This window comes from Hemicordylus capensis, chromosome 5 (assembly GCF_027244095.1).
Source record: "Hemicordylus capensis ecotype Gifberg chromosome 5, rHemCap1.1.pri, whole genome shotgun sequence".
Taxonomy (NCBI): Eukaryota; Metazoa; Chordata; class Lepidosauria; order Squamata; family Cordylidae; genus Hemicordylus; species Hemicordylus capensis.
The window spans coordinates 166,675,721-166,690,286 of record NC_069661.1 but is presented as its reverse complement, the minus strand read 5'-3'; the positions used below and the strand labels follow the sequence as shown (position 1 = coordinate 166,690,286).

At 46.1% G+C, this 14,566-nt stretch overlaps 1 long non-coding RNA gene across 1 annotated transcript; it reads left to right on the top strand.

Moving 5' to 3' along the window:
• The first annotated feature begins 226 nt into the window (after positions 1-226).
• Positions 227-11,703, top strand: LOC128325936 (uncharacterized). The gene is made up of 3 exons (XR_008307750.1): positions 227-537; positions 9,625-9,747; positions 10,599-11,703. It is a non-coding gene; the product is annotated as an uncharacterized LOC128325936 (long non-coding RNA).
• Positions 11,704-14,566: the final 2,863 nt, after the last annotated feature.

Genomic DNA, 14,566 nt, shown 5'->3' with positions numbered 1-14,566 from the left:
CTTAAGGCACCAATTTTTGCATCACAAATCTTTCTGTGCTACTTGAAGTTTTGCATACTTAGGCACAGCAGAAACTGGCTCATTAAAGCTTTCATCTTACGGACCTCACATTTATTTCTTCAACATTTTTCTGAGGCTGCTGCACACTGAACTCATTTTCATCCTAGAGAAGCTACGCAGCTTGGAGCCTGTGCCACACCTATGGGGCCACAGCCAAATGCAACCCAATGTGTTCCCAGATAGGATCACACAGTGCTTACTTGCATGGGGGAAGCAAGAAAGAACAGCGTGGGTACAGGGTAGTTGTGTACCACATTGTTCCATTCCAGTGAAATACACACTATCACATTGCCATAGTGAAGTGCAGAACTGATGGGGGGTGGGGGTGAGGGAAGCTCTTCATCTGCAAGAACACCATGGCAACTACAGTCTTCACTGAAACAGAGCCAAATACATTGAGAGACTGGAACATGAAGCAAGATGCAGAATGAAAACCAAGGAAAAGGAGAAAAAGGTGAAGGACAAATTATCTAGAAGGTGAGTTAATATTTCAGACAGCATCGTTTATTCTGCCTGCCATCAGGAGGCATGGACATACGTCAGGTAGGCTTATTTTGTCACCAAGATACAGCCCTACCTGGGCAGGGTTGTTTGTGCACAGCTGGAATCAAGGCCGATCCTGGTGCTGCCTCCATGGCAACCCCGACTTTTAAACTCGGGTTTTTACCTTGGTTAGGGGGTGCCTCGAGTGCCCAACTCCCAAGGGAATTCCCCAAGGTATCACACTTGTCACACACGGTGCCTTGTGGGATTCCCAGAGGCAGGGGAAATGAGTCCTGGCCTCCAGTGATCTGGATTGTGTGGGCATGTGCTGCTGCAGTGAAGAGGGCTGCAACAGTCATCTGGGGGGAAGGTAGGTCCAGTCCTGCCTCCCCCCCCCCAACTTGGTCATGAGAACAATTTTACTGACTACTACCCACTTCTTGATATGGTGGTGTATATTGTGCTGCTGCTAATTATCAGGATTCCAAAGGAAAGTTGAAGAGACACTGCTCATGTGTGGTAATCCAAGTTGTTATTGCACACTTGACACCAAAATATGTCTTCTGTATCCTGATCCCAGACTAGCCCAAATAATAATTATATTCTGCCCATAGTAGCAACAAGGGAAGCTTCAACTCGTCCCCCTGAGGTGGACAAATATGCAGACAGTCTGCTGCTGAAGCTGTAGATAATACAGTGATATTCCTTCTGCAGACAGTCTCCCGCTGGCATTAAGGGAGGCTACTTTCATAGATGGACCACAGCTCAGTGGCAATGACATGCTTTTTATGGGATCCTGGCTTCCATCCCTGTCCGACTCAGTTAATGGATGTCAGGACAAGAAGATAACTTTGCCTGAGATGTGAAGTGCAGCACTTCTTGAAGTGTAGATTCTACTGGGCTAGGCAGCTCCAAGGCCAGCGACTCCTTGTTTATCCTTATCCTTTGAAATATTGCAACAGAAAATACAGCTCCCTTCCCTTCCCCCCCAATTTATATTCATAAACTGACTGAGCCAGAGTGTCCATCTACCTCTTTCCACAGCCTCCTCTAACCACTGTAATCTCTTGTACCAGTTCATGGATCACCTCTAAGATCTCCCACAACCAGAATTTCTCTTACCTTTAGAATTGTTTAGAATTGTTTCTCACACACACTGGGAAATCACACAATGATGACATTTAAGAACCCTTGCATTCAATGTTGCTACCCATGCCCATGTCACTTTCTCTTGAGTTATAACTGTGGAAAGTGTGAGGAGGGCCACTTTGGACCTCCTCACACTTTCCAAATTACTGTTAGTAATCTGTGGCACAGTGTACTGCTTGAGGTAAAGTTGTCACCCAAAAGATTACCATATCCTCATTGGCGTCATTCTAACCAAAACCAAACTTAGGTTTTGAAAATTGTTTCCTTTCTTCCTTCTTCTCTTTTTTGCTGAAGTATGTAGTAATCTCAGGGCATGTAATTCACCTGGGTATAATTCACATTCACACATGGCTTCATGCTTCGGGGTAAATGTTGAGCACAGCCACTTTGAACTACACTCACGGCATTGAGGGAAGCAGCCCCTCCCCTCGCTCTCGGATTTTGTTTTGAAACGAGTTCACATGGCATGCTCCGTGTTTTCCTTCTAGCTAATGGGGTGGGGGGTGGGGGTGGGGAGAGAGCTACCTAAAGACCAATATCTCAATTTCTGAAGAAAACATTCCTCTTCTCATGCTAATGATTCTATGTAAGTGCCTCTCCCTATCTGTTCTGGTGTTTTCAGAAAAAATAGCTTAAAACCAGCGTTTTAAAAAATCTGGAAATACATTGAGATAAACGAGAATTCACATCACAAAGCCCGATTTGTGTGTGGAGTGGGTCCAAGAATCTTGAAGGGACTTTGGGGTAAGTTTGTCTTGTGGGTGAACACACACACTCTCCTCTGAAGTAGATTCAGGTTTGAAGCCCTGTGTGTAAAGCCTCCAGATAAATTCATCAAAATCTGATAAACCTGTGATTCTAAAGTAAGTATGTTCTTCTTCCATCTTTTTCTGCCAATGGAATTGACTTATTTCCCCTCCCGACAATGCTTTCCTACTTGATTTTCTGTCAGGACTTTTTTTCAGGAGTCCTTTCTCAAGGAGATGCAGTGAATAAAACACTTTCCAAAGTGGAAGAAGTTGTATCATGCTCAATAACAACAAAACATCATGTGGTTGTGTCAACATATAAAGTCCCTGATGAAACTCACACTAGCTGTGTAAGTTTGCCTTAGGATCTGCTTGCCAGCTTACCTCCTTGTTCTTTCCTATTCATTCAAATCATGTTGAGGGATAATAATTTTCTAGTTCTTACCATTTGACCTACAGAGAATGCAGTTCACATCAGCCCAATGGTAACGTAAAGTGTGCCGTCAACTCGGTGTCGACTCCTGGTGCCCACAGAGCCCTGTGGTTGTCTTTGGTAGAATACAGGAGGGGTTTACCATTGCCCCCCCCCCACTTGCAGTATGAGATGATGCCTTTCAGCATCTTCCTATATCACTGATGCCCTCTATAGGTCTTTCTCATAGTATGGGAAACATACCAGCAGTGATTCGAACTGGCAACCTCTGGCTTGCTAGTTAAGTCATTTCTTGCTGCAGCTTTAGGTGGCTAGCCCAATGGTAGGTGCTACAATAACTAGTGCCCTACTACTTGTAAGGATGAATACAGCACTTTGAGGCCTCAAGAATATGGGGTAACAACAGAACTTGCCAACTACATTGCTGCTTCTCAATGGCAAACATACTTTGTTACCCTCAGTCATTCTTACTACAGATCTATAAGTTTGGTCAGTATTCTTACCTCCATGTTGCAGATGTGGACAAGTTAGGGGTGAGGCTCAGAAGGAGTGGCTGAGTTCCCAAGTGGGCAAATTTTGAGTCACAGACTTGCTAGTTTGAAAATTGTTTGGCATGCCAGACACTGAAATTTTGCAGGAGACCTGGGTGGATACCTATCAGTCCTCAAGTGAGTATGGGAAAAGCCTTTGTTTCAGAAAGAACCACACAGTAGAATAAATAGTACAATAAGTAGTACCTCTATTTTTAAAAGTCATACTAAAAATAAGTGACTATAAAGCATATTGGTGGCTGCAGATAGTTGGCATATTTTGACAGAGGCATAGCTATAACTGAACAAGGGGGGAGAAATGTCCCTGAACCCCTAAGGGAAAGGGAGCCCATCAGCTGAGCAACAGCCTGCTTTTCGCTCTGCCCTTCCTACCTTTCTGAAGGTGTGTGTGGGTGATATTCATTTTTTGTCCTAGGGGCCAGAGGCATATTTGGAGCAAGTGGGAAGGAGGGTCCGATATCATTTGTGGATTCATTACATTAAGGGTTCTTATCTCCCACAGGCAATGCAAGCACTGCCAAGGCTACATTGTGATTGTGAACCCTTTGGGGACAGGGATCCATCTGATAATTGTCATGATTTTTTCCTATATAAACCTATTTGAAAACTTTTTCCACTGAAAAGCAGTATATACATAATAATAGTAGATAATGGAATACATGGGAAACACCCCAAAATCATGCACCCAGGGTACATGATCCAACCTGATTTATGAGAAAAGTGTCTCCTGTTTTAAAGTGTGAAGCAAAACACATTCACTGAACTTCCTCATGGTTGACATTTGAGGAATGCCACACTGCTATCTACAACACACCATATTGTAGATAGCAGGCACATCGCAAGCCTTCTGTGCTTTGGGCAATCTGTGCAATTTCTGAAAATGGCAGAGTTTTCTTTTTCTTGTAGAGACTCCAGAAATGTTCTTGAGGATGTCTTCAGCTTCAAATAATTACACCGTTCTTATGATTCTTAGGGCTGCCAGCCCTTCAAGACTAGTCTGGCGTCTCTAGGAACTGGCCTCAATTTCCAGGTGACTACTGGAAGCAATGTTGAGGATTTTAATGGCTTGACAAAAGCATTGAAAATACACACTGGAAAAACCCTCCAGTAATAGCATCAGTCAAAGTTGGCAACCCTAACTACCCCTTCACGTGGGGATAGGATGAGAATGTTGCTGCACAGCTGTTTTTTGGATTAGCAGTTTTAGTGCACCAGCAACACACTTGAAAGCAGATGGTGTGTCTTGCAGGGGTGTGCAATTCAACAACAACAACAACAACAAATATTTATATATCTCATTTCAACAAAGGTTTCCAAAGCGGTTTACACAGAAAACTAATAAATAAATAAGATGGCTCCTTGTCCACAAAGGGCTCACAATCTAAACAGAAACATAAGGTAGACACCAGCAACAGTCACTGGAAGTACTGTGTTGGGGGTGGATAGGGCAAATTACTCTCCCCCTGCTAAATAAAGAGAATCACCATGTTATAAAGCTGTCCCTTTGCCTAGTTAGCAGGGGAGAGAAATTCAGTTAGCAGGAATTCAGTTCACAGAATTCAGTTAGCAGGTTAGCAGGAATTCAGTTTACCATCGAATCGATTTGGGTCGAATTGGGGACAATTCACAAATTCGACCCCAAATCGAATCACCCTCAAAATAGAGGGCCCAATCTGGAATCAATGAGAATCACCCCTGATTTGACCCAAATTGACTTGGGCAATTTGAATGCCATTTTGAGGCCGCTTTTGCTGGAAAAACAGTCCTCAAAATGGCACTTTTTAAATGGGAAGATCTGGTCTATCATTTGGGATTGGCAGATAGACCAGCCCTTCGCTCCCGACTTATCACATCACCCTGCTTTGGAGGACAGGTCTACCCGTGTAGACCTGTCCTCCAAGGTGAGCTGACATGCTAAGTCTGGAGCAAAGGGATGGTCTATCCACTGATTCCAATTGGTTAACTTGTGAACCGCCTAACCAATTTGAACTAAATTTGCTACAGCTGTAGGAGCACATAGATATGCCCCAATGGCATAGTTTATGCTGATGACATCCACCTCAATCCAAGATGGCGGATGTATGAACATTTGAGGCACAAGCGACCTAACTTGTGGACCTCGATTCGAACCAAATTTAGTCTGGTTGTAGTGAAAGTAGGCAGATTAGTTCTTACTAGAACAACTTGTTATTTGATGTATCTTTGTTAACATTTCAGTATTGTCATCAGGATTATACCTCAAAGCCCTTCAGAATCGATGTCATACTGGGGTGCCACATAGAAGGAAAGCTTGAACAGAAACTCCTCACATTTTTTGCAGGGAGAGGAAAGACATTTTGGGTTGGAGTTCAGTAAAATGAGGGGTACTCTTCAAATCTTTAGGAGAGGTACTGCCCCCCGATAATGCTATCCATGATCAAGGAATCTTAACAACCTTGCCAATTCACTCCTCATTGGTGATGTCATGTTAAGCCTCAAAGCTATTTGAAAGTGCTCAAATCCTTCAGTTTTTGCAGTACATGCTGCTCTCTACTTTTCTTTTCAACTGTTAACAATAAGTTTCTAGGTCACTGAAGGTCTTGTTCCCTTTAAGAGCACAATGGTGACTGGATCAAAGTTTGTTTTCCTCTTCCCCTTCCAATGGTGTGAAATAGATACTATAAAATTAGAACCCTCCCAACCACTGTAGAAATAATAAAAGCCGAAGGTCATACTTGAAGAGTGGTTTGCCCTTGTGTTTCTTGGAAGAACTCCTAGTCTCTAAAATGACAGCACAGCTGTTCACAGAAAATTATGCAGAAAGATTACGCAGAAAGATTACTAAATTCTGTATCTAGTTCTTAGACTATGCTTCAAGTATGACAGCTAGCAGCACCACATTGATCAAATAGCAGCTGCTAAGACAGGCTGGCTACATTTCAAGCACACACTAGCAGAATTTTCAATTTGTCCAACAATGTAATCAAAAATATAAGAATAGGTGATGGTGGTGGTGGGGAACTGGAAATTATAAAGGGGGGAGAAAAGGGGATTCTTTCACATTATCTTGTCAGCCTCAGACAAACCAAAGTGTTGACTAATAGAGGACTGGTGACATACAGTAAGGAAGACCCAAGGTTCAGAGTTCCTTGGGAATCTCTAGGGATTCTTAAACCATGGCTCATGAGAGAACATAAAGAGAACAGAGGAAAATGTTGAAGGCAGCATGAATCTGAATACTAGCTGTTGGGGGCAAGCAGGGGCGTTGCTACATAATTAAAAGATCTGGGCCCACAGCCTTCCTTTTGATAATTAAACAGACATGTCCCCATCCCAAGCATAATTACATTTGACTCTTTCCCCAAGGGAAACTGGAGGAGACTAATGCTATATTGGGGGCTAGTGTGTCTGTTTTGTCCTCCACACAGCACCTTTTAGATGAGGCGGACAGATGAGAAGCCATTGTTGTGGCAACCCACCCCCTAAATTAAGGAGGTGGTGGCTGATGAGATTTGGGACTCGGATCAAGATCCAGCAATTCAGATCAAGATCACAGTGCTTGAGGGACTCCCCCCCCCCTTTTCTCCAGTTAAAAACCACTCACATAACATTCAGGTTGTCATATGGGCACCTGTATGCTTTACTCTGTGGAGCAAATAGCAGTTTGGAGGAAATTTAAATCAGGAAAAGAATGCAGGGCCAGAGGCAACATACTTGAGCCAAACGGCACCTCCCCTTGGCAGCTATTATTTATTTATTTATTTATTTATTTATTTTTGCATTTTTACACTACTTAAAAGCCAGAGATCTGATTCAAGGTTCTTCCATGTTATGTCAAGTTTGGCCTTGCATGTACATGCTTAGCAAAGGGTAGCAGAGGTTAGCTGATTACATCTTATTTATCATCTTATTGGTTTTTATTACATCTCATTATTTATTTCTCTAGGTAAACCACTTTGCAAACTTTTCTTGAAAAGTGGTATATAAATAGTAGCAGCAGCAGCAGCAGCAGCAGCAGTTGAATGCCTACTTTGTGCATTCAGTACAGCTGCATGTTAAATGTATGAGGAGCTTTAATTCTGAAATATTTCGAATAGTTGTATTGCAGCACTCCATAATGCAACCGTTGTTAAGAATAGTGAATCAAGGTTTTAGCCACATTTGCTTGTTCAGTTTGATGTGTGCTGCCTTGCAGAGGCGCATTTAGCCACAGACCTTAGGGACCGGGTCCATGGCTGCCTCCTTGGGGGTGGGGCTCCTAATGATCTGGGGGCCTCCCCATAGCCCCACCGTTACTCTGCCACTCCACTCCTACTGCCTCACTGCTATTTTCCACTCTTCACTGCCGGGGTGGTGGTGGGTGAGCTTTGCTGAGCAGGCCATGGCCAACCCTGGAGAGGCGGGCACAGGTGGGCCTCCACAGCCTGCTCACCTGTGCAGGTGGGCTTCCTCAGCCAGCAAGCTGGTGCAGTCTGAGCTTGGAGCACTGCATGCCTGTGACATCACAAGCTTGCAACGCTCCATGCTCAGACTGCACCAGTGCTCTGGCTGAGGAGGCCCACCTGTGCACTGGCCATGGACCACCTGCACCTGCCGCTGGGGGTGGTTGTGGCCATGGCCTGCTTGGCTCAGCTCACCCCCACTCCTTGGCAGTGAAGAGTGGAAAATAGCAGTGGGGCAGGAGTGGCAGGGCAGCGGCAGTGGCGCAGCAGAGTAGTGGTGGGGCAGAAGTGGAGGGGCTATGGGGAGGCCTCCCAATCATTTGGAAGCCTCCCAGGAGGAAGGAGTGAGCAATGGTTGGGGGAGATATCAACTGGTGGTATCCTTTAGAAAAATGGGGTGGGGGGCTCTGAAGCCCTTCAGGTCCGGGCACCAAAATGACCTAGATGCACCCCTGTTGCCTTGTATTGGGATTGTGAAACCTCTCTCTGTTTACATGAGACCAAGCCAGATTTCTCAGTAATGGCAGTAAAGCTTCTGAGAGCAAATGACTGAACTGATGCGATGGCACAGAACAGCTATGTCTCAAACATTCCAACTGTCCTGGGAACAAAGACAACAAAGTTCTCAGTCCAGCTTCTGTGAGATAAAAGAAAGTTGTCAGGTTAGTTGGGATTCAAACCTCGCACAGGTCATAGAGGCAGGAATTGCTTTGTGGTACAGCCCAAGTTCTGGAAAGAGACCCCCAACAGGTAGAAAAACTAAGGAGCAGAAAGAGCCCAGAAGCAGGGTTCCTGAAGGAGGCATACACAATTGGCAGTGGTTTGAGAAGCAGGAAACTGAGGGGGGGAAGCTGGTGGAAGATGAGGCAGGAAAGTGAAAAACTCTCACGAAACCTTTTTGCATTTTATGAGGGGATGTTTGGTATGCTGGAGGGAAAAGGGGAGAAAGGAATGCTAGGCTGGTTGTCCATGCAGATGTTATCTTCTCCAAGTACAGTAAATGCATGGGGGGGGGGGCGCGCAGGCATACGCAAGCTAGTTATGCTCCCAATGCCAATGTATTCACTGGCTACATTCTGTATGGCTCTGTAATACTTTTCTGTAAAGGGAAGAAACACTGAGCACAGGGAATGTTCTTCCATGAACAGCTCCAAGTCACATAGAAAAACCTCCCTCATGTCTAGCAATTTCCAGACAAGAGCTGATAGATAGCATGTTCCCATTTCCCCCTCACACATTTGCGGTATGTAGAAGAGAATGTCTGCATAAGGGTAAAGGTAGCGGTGGGCTGAAAGAAGCAGAGACTGTTGGAGAAGAAAAGACTGGGGCAAAAATGTAATATATGGCTTATGGACAGGACGGACTGTGTACTATTTTGTAAGAAAAGCCACCCTTAGAGAACTGTAGGTGGTGATTGTCCACCTTAACTTGGCTTGTAGGGCGGTTGCTCTTGGGTGGGCCTTTTTGTGGGATGAATAGCTCTGGGAAGCCAAACTTCAAGTGCACTCTGATGCTGCTGAGGGTCTTGGCTTCGGGGTGTATTTCAGGGGTAAGTGGTGCGTTGTCTGGTGGCCTTTGCAATTGGCTCCACCGTCTGTTTCTGGTGTGACAATCAAGTGGTGGTCCAAGTAGTGAACTCACAGACCTCCCCTTCATGCATGGTTATGGGGCTCCTACACGCCTTTGTTATATGGTGCCTGTAATATAACATCCTCTTTCTGGCAAGGCACGTGCCAGGGCTCCTTAATGACATTGCTGATGCCCTATCTCATTTCCAGGTAGCCAGGTTCAGGGAGTTCGCCCCAGAAACCAATTTGGACCCAGAGGTGATGCCAGAGGCTCTGTGGAAGCTTGGCGACTAGAACTGGGCTATTGATGCATCTCTGGCCCCCAGAACGAGGGTGAGCTACTCCTGTAAGGTAGCCTCCTTTCATGCATTCAGGCAACGCGAAGGCCTGCTGGACAACTGACCGATCCCACCCAGTCACCTCATGCAATACTTGGTGCACCTGCATGCCTCGGGCAGGCGGTCTCCACCTTGGCAGGCTATCTGGCAGCACTGTCATTTGAGGCGCAGGCCTGGGGCGTGCAGGACACCACATGCAATGTCAGGGTGAGATGCATGCTTGGGGGCTGGACTATGGAGTGTAACCAGGTCCAAGAGGTGGCCTATAACTATCAAGTTAGTCATGGCCCTTTTTAGGCAGCTCCAACCCCTTTGCAGCTCCCCTTGGGAGGTGGCGCTTTATCAGGCAGCAATTACAGCCTTCCTTGGGGTTTTTTGGCCAAGCGAGGTCCTTCCCTGTAGGGGCCGGGCCCTGAGGGATTGGTGCCTTCAATTTGCAGATATTTCCTTTGGGAGATACAGTGTGCAGCTGTACCTGTGCTGCTCTAAGACCGATCAGAAGGGCAAGGGTCAGCGGGTTGAGCTGGTTCCGGCAGGGGGTGATATGCTATGTCCTGTTCGGGCTTTGCAACAGTACTTTGCACATCAGCCTAGCACTACAGGATGCCTTTTTGTGCACTCAGATAGCCTGCCCCTGACACAGTACCAATTCTGGGCTGTCCTGCGGAAAGCACTCCTTGGATTGGGCGAACCGGCTCACCTGTTTAGTTCGCACTCCTTCCAGATTGGTGCTGTTACTACTGCCCGCCAGTTGGGCTTTGAGGACATTGAGATTAAGCGCATTGGGTGTTGGAGGTCCAAGGTTTTTATGCGTTGTGTACGTTAATCACTGTTGTTTCTTGGCAGGTGTTGGCAGAGCAGCGGCTCCTGTGCATGTGTTAATCTGCAGCCATTTCCTGGACTTCTGGGCCTACAAGCGAACCAGTACTTTGCCAATCGGCAACCAACTTGGTTTGGGGAATCGGACCAGCATGCACTGGCTTGGGACAAGGGAAATGCTGTGGAGCCAACTGCTTCCTGCACTGTGGGAATATTTAGCTGTTAGTCTACCCCGCAAGGTTCTGGTTGTGCATTTGGGCGAGAATGATCTGGGGAAGTGAACTGGGCTCTCCCTGATTCAACAAGCCACTTCTGTCTTTGCCACCATTTGTGAGTGGGTTCCCGGGCTGTTCACTGTATGGGTCGACTGGCTTCAATGTAGAGGTCGGCGTGTGTATGTGTCAGAGTTTGCCAGGAGTTGAAAGGGCTAGAAATAAAGTGAATACTGCCATGGGCAAACATGCTGTTGCCCAAGGGGGCATGTTTATATTCTGCAGCCGGGTATTGCACATTCGTTGCCTCACTGTTTTTGTCCTGATGGGATGCATTTGCCCATGGCAGGGTGCAATTTGTACCTGGAGAATCTTCGGAGGGGACTTGCTGTAGTCTTGGAGCACTGTGGGGTAGGAAGGCCAAGCTAGGCTGACCTCCTGTTGTGGCATATACAGTGTGGGGTGGGTGGAGGTGTATAAGGGTTTGAAATCGGTGAGCACCCTTGGACAGTTTAAGTAGGGCGGATTGGTCAATCGGTCCTTAGAGGCTTTGCGGCTCAAGGACTTTGTTTCGCCAGGAAACCTGCCTCAGGGCTTCGTAAACCTTAAAGGCTGAGCAGCTTGGGGTGTGTGAAACCCTAGAAGTTGCCCTGACCCTGAGAAGCTGACAATATTATATGATATTTTAACATATAAAAATATGTTATATAAATAAATGAATAAATGAATGAATAAGGGGGATGAAGAAGTTTTGACCACTTCTATCCTGAGTCAGGTTGTGTCACCCATTTTAGGCACAGGTGAGGACAGCAATGTTTTAACTCGGCCTTAGTTAGGCCTGGAATGTGGGGTGGCGGGGTGGAGTCTGTTGCACAGTTTGCTGATTGTACCACATTAATAAATTGGCCCTTTTTATCCAAGCCGATTGTGTCTGTGTCTTCCTTGGGACTGGGGTGTGGGGACAAGAAGATAATGTCTGCATAAAAGGTAGGGTAGGGTAAAGGCAGTGGGCTGAAAAAAGCAGAGACTGTTGGAGAAGAAAGGACTGGGGCAAAAACATGATATCTGGCTTATGGACAGGAGGGGCTGTGTACTATTTTGCATGCATACATGAACACACATGACATGCAAGGGATATTTGGAAGGTCGGGGAATCAAAGGTACAATACACAGCATTTTGACTGGGCTGCTGTTGCTTTAAGAGTAGCATAGGACAGGAATTCTACCAGTTGTGGTTTTCACTGTCACTGCATCATTAAGACCCAACAGCCACAGGGGCATAATGAGGGCCACACTCAAAAAAGTGGGTGATAGCAAATTCTTCAGTGCAGGCCAAAATTATAACCTATATAATTTCAAATGGTATAACCAACATTAACAAGGCAAACTTGGGATAACACCACATTGAAGATCCAGTGTGGTCCAATGAACAGAGACTGGTTTGGTACTAGGAGCCCTGAGATGCTTCGTCAGCTCTTCCATGACCTCACTGAATGACCCCAAATAAGTTACACACTCCGCCTCAGGCCCTGGCCTATAAAATAGTGGTATAAGTCATCAGCCTCACAAGGTTACTAACAAAATTAAGACTATCAAATAATTTGCCATATAAACACCTGGTACTAGTGACGGCTTGATGTTTTATCTGCGCCACCAGAGCCCCTGGTGGCGCATTGGTAAAACTGCCGCCCTGTAACCAGAAGGTTACAAGTTCGATCCTGACCAGGGGCTCAAGGTTGACTCAGCCTTCCATCCTTCCGAGGTCGGTAAAATGAGTACCCAGAATGTTGGGGGCAATATGCTAAATCATTGTAAACCGCTTAGAGAGCTCCGGCTATAGAGCGATATATAAATGTAAGTGCTATTGCTATTGCTATTATTGTTTTCCTAGTTTGAAGCAAAATTGCAGTTTTTGTCTCTAAGCTACTTTGTGTGAGTTTGGTTCCAAAAGGCAAGATAGATACACATTCAAAGCTAATTTATAAAGAGCTCAAACACATTTGTTGGGTTTGAACAGATGCATGCCAACATTTAAAACATTTATTCGGCTCTTGCAGAACTAATTGGACTTTTACGAATTGCAAATGGCACTACGTAGACTGATGTATTTCGGGTTCTTGAAATCACCAACATGGGCTACTGACCTACTCTGCTTCAGAACACAAAAGCATTCCAATGCTCAGCACTAAATGAGCAGTCTCTTTCAGATAGAATAAACTTGTACAAATATATTCACTTTTAAACTTATGTTTAAAGGAAAAACCAGCAGAAGTCAACCTACATACTGCAACCCATTCAATAAACAAAATGCTTTTTGAACTTGCAAATTTCAAAAGCCCAAGGTGAAGAGGGACTGCAACAAGGTATATTTTTGCCCTTGCAGAAGTTCCAAGGTGTCAATAGAACTGGCTCCACAGAATATGTGGATGTGTGATAAGGGCAGAGAATGCATATTGCAGAATGCGATAGTCAGAATCTGTGTTGGAAGAGTACAGCCTAAGGGTAAACAAGTTTGATATCTCAATTTCTGACAGAAGTCACTAAAATACAGGTACCTGAGATATGATTGGCCATAGAAGCCAGAGAACATTTTAAGACAAAAAGGCTGAACAGGTAACTTGATTGGGGGTGGGTGGGGGGAGGAACTTCCAAATAAAGTTATTCAAAAGCCAGAATTCAGGCTCAGCTTCACCAGTGTCAGTGTCAATCTTCGGACCCATCAAAGGTCAAGGCAACCCATCTGCTCAATTATAGCTACACCCCTGCCTCCAGATAGGAGGAAAAGCTACTTTGGAAGAAGATGCTGTTACAACTCTACAACTGGGTTTGATTTTATTGCAGCAACTAATGAAGGGTATCTAAAAGTTCAAACACATAACCAATGATTGTCTTACCCTCCCAGTTTAGATATTCAGCTTTATTCATCACTAGTGAATTTCGGCCCGTTGAATAACGGGCGCTAGTAACGGCGCTCCTGGCCCCCCGCCGCCATTCCCCCTCCCGCCGCCGCCAGCCTGCATGCCCGACCGCCCGCCCGCCCTCCCAGCTGCTTTTTGAACCAACCCCCCCCTCCACGATTAAGGGCCAAATCGGCCCATGCCCTTGCCCCCGCGGCCGCTGCCGCTGCCGCAGACCGACTGCCTGCCCTCCCAGCTGCTGAGACCTCCACAGCCCCGGCCCACGTCCTTCGCTCGATCACAGTTCCTATTTAGAGGAGAAGAGAGGAGCTCGCAAGCAGAGCTCCTCTCTCTTTAAAGCCTCTTCCCGAACTGGCGCTTTGGGCGCAAAGGACGCCTATTGCGTCTTTTGTGTCCATAGCGCCATTTTGGGCACTGACTTTGCACAGAGAGGAGGTCTGCATGCGAGCTCCTCTCTCCTTCTCTAAATAGGAACTGTGATCGAGCGAAGGACGTGGGCCGGGGCTGTGGAGGTCTGGTGTGGATAAGGAGGTCTCGGCAGCTGGGAGGGTGGGCGGTCAGCGGTGGCAGCCGCGGGGGCAATTACATGGGCCGATTTGGCCCTTAATCTTCGGCAACATGGCCGCCCGTGTCTGGGCGGCCGTATCTTTTTCGGCAGTTCTGAGCATGCGCTCCGCGCATGCCCAGAACTGCCGAAAAAGACACGGGCGCACGGGATCACACACAGGGCTTTTATTATATAGGATATAGTAAAAGTGGCCAGTCTTAAAGCACCCTTCAGTGTAAACAGCTTGCAATGATAAAGCAGCGAACAAATGTGGCAGTTTTCTTCAAAGAACACTTACCACACGAAAAACCTAAAGGG